The sequence below is a fragment of the Balaenoptera ricei genome, chromosome 2, assembly GCF_028023285.1.
Source record: "Balaenoptera ricei isolate mBalRic1 chromosome 2, mBalRic1.hap2, whole genome shotgun sequence".
Classification (NCBI taxonomy): Eukaryota; Metazoa; Chordata; class Mammalia; order Artiodactyla; family Balaenopteridae; genus Balaenoptera; species Balaenoptera ricei.
In genome coordinates, this window is record NC_082640.1 from 32,593,716 (window position 1) to 32,598,571 (window position 4,856).

A 4,856-nucleotide genomic window follows, 5' to 3' on the forward strand; every position below is an offset into this window, starting at 1 on the left:
GAGCAGTGTGCTTGTGTGGATGCCTCACAAAACCTTTGTATATTGTGTATTCCTTCTTGTATTTAGACAGTGATTTTTCAGGTGAGTGATTTTCTTGTTTGGCCTTTTATGGAATGAGAAGCTTGGCTTCATTATCTACCTTTAATCCACAGCAGCTTTGGTAGTTTGCTCTCGAGTTTTGGCTAAAAAGTAGAGGTTCACGTGACTATTTCTCTGCTTTTCATAGACTATTATTATTAATTTTGAGCACTGAGGGAGTTTTTACCTGTGTGACAGCTACCTTTCTGCTAATTGTTTACTTTGAGGTGTTTACCAACATTATTCACAATGCCTATAATTTGAGCTCCTTCCCCCAGTTTAAATATAGGCCTCCTTGAGAGGTTTTGACATGTGTTATCCCTCACCTTTGTTCTGTGGAAGTTCTTGAAGTTAAAAGGCATCTCATCTCTGCTTCTAGGAGTACCCCCTGTGATTTCTTCTTTGTTCTCCCATACAGTCCATATATTCTTGTGAATGGTTATAAACCATGAAATAGACTGGCCAAAAGCTGGGCTCAGATTTGGCTCTGTCCTCCCCTGGCCGTGACTGTCACTTCACTGTCTGAGCCTTGGTCTCTTCATCTGAGATAGGAAGGTTTGTTGAGAGGTTGACAAAACATCTCAGACAATTGTTATGTGCTTTTTACAGATGAGTTGACATTGTGATCAAACAGAATAGCTCTCTGTTTACACTAGTTGTCGAGAGACAGAATCAGTCAGCTCTGGAATCTTCTTTCCTCCCCTTTTGTGGTTTGGCAAGAAGCTGGATCAGCAGATGTGACTTAGCTCAAAGGAAGAACAGGCTGAGACTGGAGACTGAATTCCAGAGGTTCCCCCACTTGCTAACAAGGCCACCTTGTTGACCTGGAAGCACTGCTGTCACACAGATGCCTCGAGGTTCCTAGCCCCACCCCAAATACGTAGAGCATTATGGGGGCAGGTCCTGTGTCTGGCCCCGCTGTGGCCACCCTCAGCGCCACTCCTGGTGGGTCAGGAGAGCTTAGAGGGTTGGCACCTCTGCTAGTTCTAGGTTTTCTCCCAGTGGAGAACTCGAGTGGGTTAGTGATGTGTGTGGGAGTCCAGAACCCCTCTGTATGATGTGGGCTTTCTAACTGTTGCTTGCTCTCTAACCTCGTATTTTCTTTTAACCATTTGAGACTGCATTGTCCAGGGCAATGGTGAGATTCTCGGCCCTGCCCCCCCAGAGATGCTGGGTCAGCAGGCTCAACATGGGGTTCATAAAACTGCCGATTTTATTTATTTAAAAATTTTCTCAACTTTTTATTTCAAATTCAATCCCACAGAAAAGTTGCAAGAGTAGTAGGATGAATACTTAGTTGTATACTCTTCACCTATAAGATTTACCTTTTGTTAATATTTTTGCCATATTTGTGTACACACGTGCTCTCTCTCCACACACTTTTATTTCTCTGAATCATTTGAAAGTAAGAATGTAATTGCATTTTTAACAATCTCAGGGCAAGATCCTATTTGAGAAAAACTAGACTAGAGATTCACTGTATAGTAATTTATTGGGGGCAGGGGAAGAGAAGGAGAGGGGTTAACAGTATTTTCTGTCTGGAAATTAGGGCACTGTCACCTTTGAGAAAGATAAACCAGGTCAGGATCAAACTGATCTAGGAGCCAAATATTAAGCTAACTGATTGAACTCAAGAAAGGGTTTTGAATGGCTTGTTTGCAGTTAAGAATATTGAGAGCCTCCCTCCCTCCCTCCCTTATTCCTCTGTGGCAAACCCTAAGAATAAGGGAGAGGGGACAGATATATACACAGATAATTATGTAGATTTCTTAAACAGAGCTTTAAAAAAAACTCCTTAAATATGACTTAAAGGAGAAGCTTCTTTCTCCAGTTTGCTATCTTTATCCATAGGATAGTAATAGGTGTTGCCAACTGGTTGACCCTCTTACGCAGTTTGGGGAAGGAAAGTTGTGTCTCCCTCACCCCTCACTCACTTCCACATGACACAAGGTAGCTTCTTTCACATTTGTCTTGATTTGTCTAAAATGGCAAGAAGGTCATTATTCCAGCTGGCTGTGGCCCTCTCTCAGACCCACCTGTAGAGTTCAGGTGGGTCTGAAGTTCACCGTGTTCCCTGCTCCTGACCCCTGCTCCTCTCCATTTGTAGTGCAGGCTGGAATGTCCAGACTAGGGGTGCGGCGGGGCAGGCCGGTGGAGGTGGGGTGGCAAGAAGCGCCCCCCCACCTCGGCTGTGAGATCCAGCAATAAAGCAGAGGGATGCGATTAACAGCCCCAGAACTCTTCGTTACAAAAGATGTATGTGCTTTGTTCAAAGAAAGTCAAGTAACCCAGAAGTCTGTTGATCCTTCTTCCTCACACACATTCCAAGTTAAATACTTTTAGCCTTGTGGTGCAGGTCCTTCCACACCTTTCCCTATGGACAGATGGACACGTCTGAGTTTCACTGGGGCCAGGGCAGAGGAGATAGAAACTCAGCCCCGTGGGGACCCAGAGGAAGGAGGACAGCATCTTCAACTGTCCCACTGTCTTGATAAGCCAGTTGTCAGATTGCTGTGCAGTGGGGTAGCCAGGCTGGGCTGGTCCCAGCAGCCTTTGGGGAGAATCAGGTTGGGGAAAGCTGCACAAAAGAAACCGAAGTAAAATAGTCTCTATAAGTATTGCTTATTTATATTGCGACATTTAGATACTGAGAATAATTAGAAAAGTAGGAATTGAAAATGAGGAAGAAATGAGAGATGAAGTGGGTGGTTTCAGAAGAACAGATGGATGTATTTTGTGATGCAGCCTTGGGAGAGACTGGAGGGCAGCTGAGCCTGGGAGGATGTCTCCTGCCCTTGGGAGGGGCTTGGGGGTGGGATTCACGGGTGTTGTGTCTGGGAGTGATCAAGGTTAGAGAAACCTCTTGAGGGTTTGGTGCGTCCTTTATCTGATGTTCTCTGTCATGAAGTTAACCATGGGCAGAGCTGTGGCTCTGATCTGAGCTCATCATCCTGTGAGTCTAGCAGTGGTACCAGCATTGACGCCCTTACCCCACCCTACCCGCCTTGGTGAGCATGCACAGGAAAGGCAACATGCTCTCCACGATGTTCATGGCATAGGTGATAGCTGTGTTTTTATTCAAGGATGACATCATCCTATCTTTCCTGGTCCCAGAGCTGGAGACACAAAGATGCCCCCATGGGCGGGTTGGTCTGGGACCCCGGAGGTTCCTGGTATGACCTGTGTCACCAACTTGGGACACACTCCTTCACTTTTACTTTTCCAGGTGATGCTCAAGCCTTTATGTCCATAAGCAACAATTCTTGTACCTCCCTCTAGATCACCCTTCCCCTGGATGTCAAAGAATTCCAGGGGTCAGTCGTCCTTCCCAAGCTGGACTGGGACACCAGAAAATTAGATGTGCACACTAATTGACTGTGGTGACCACAGGTGTCGCTGGTGTAAGTGAAGGTCTCCCCATGGTCCATGGGCCTGCCCACTCTCTGGGGACACATGCACAGGGTTGTGGTGGCAGCCCACTCTGGTGCCGTAGAACAACTTCTCTTGGCTGTCACATGTTCAGCCTTCCTTCCTCAGAGCAGGACATCTGCCAGGGTCCCTAAGTCTTCAGTGGCTTCCCTCAGCTGTTCCATGAACCTTTTGATTCTGAGTTTGGGTCAGCCTCCAGGGCTTCTGCCCTTCTCCAGGGGGAGTCCCCTTAAGGGCCTTTCCTGCCATGTGCCTGCTTCAGGGCCACCCCAGACAACCCCGATGGCTGCCTCAACTTCATCCTCTGGGTTCCTGTGCAAGTGTCCACCCTGAACTGTGGAATCCAGGGAGAGGCAATCTTTGCTGAACCACACACAGCAAACCAGGCGGCTCGTTGATGTTTATCACCTTTTCCCAGAACAACTTGCTGCTTTTAGATTGACATAACCATGGAAGCCTAGTCAAAGGATTTTTCCCATAATAGTAAACATCAGTTCTCTGTTTCTAGCTTAAGACTAAAATTCTCTATCACTCTGCATTAGAATACTTACTTTAAAATGTTTAAGAAAATATATACCAAGAACCATAAAAAGAAAGTAGATATTACCCTTCAGATACCCCCTTGTATCAGCCAGGGTGCAAGAGAAAGGACACCTCAGTGGGGTAGTTTGAGGAGAGTGTAAGAAAGGGCTTGTCTGCCAAGGAGGAGGGAAACCCCAGGAAGACATGGATAGTGCCCAGCTACCACCCATGGGCCTGCAGGGGCAAGGCCAGGTTTCCTAAGAGCATATTCAAATTACTTGCAAAGGTTTTAAGGATCCCAAGGATTCTAAATCCTTTTTGAAGAGGCAGCAGAGTGGAGGGGCTGAGAGCACAGACTTGTGTGCGAATCCTGACCCGGCCACTTACTGATTTTGTGATGTGGGGCACGTTGCTTAACCAGTCTTGTGCCTCAGTGTCCTCACCTGCAAGTGGGGGTCATAATAGTGTCTGCCTCATAGGGGTGCTGTGAGGAGTGAATGCTGTACATGACCAGGTGCATTGCCTGGCAAATGGAGCTTGTGAAATAAAACCAATAAAAAAATGTCACTGTATATGCAACAAGCTGATGTAACCTGCTGACTCCCAAGACGGGTGGGCCTTTTACCTTGCTCTTTGTTGCAGGCAGCAGACCAGCATTGTCCTTGGACTCTCAAAGCCCCACAGGGCTGTAGGGAAAGACTTCCTTGCTTACCACCTCTGCTCCCTTGGTGCCAGGCGCAGGTGCCTTGGACTTGGCAGGCCGGGGTGCCCTTGCTGGGCATCCCCTTAGGGGACTTGGCCTGCAGCCCTGACTCACTGGTAACCAG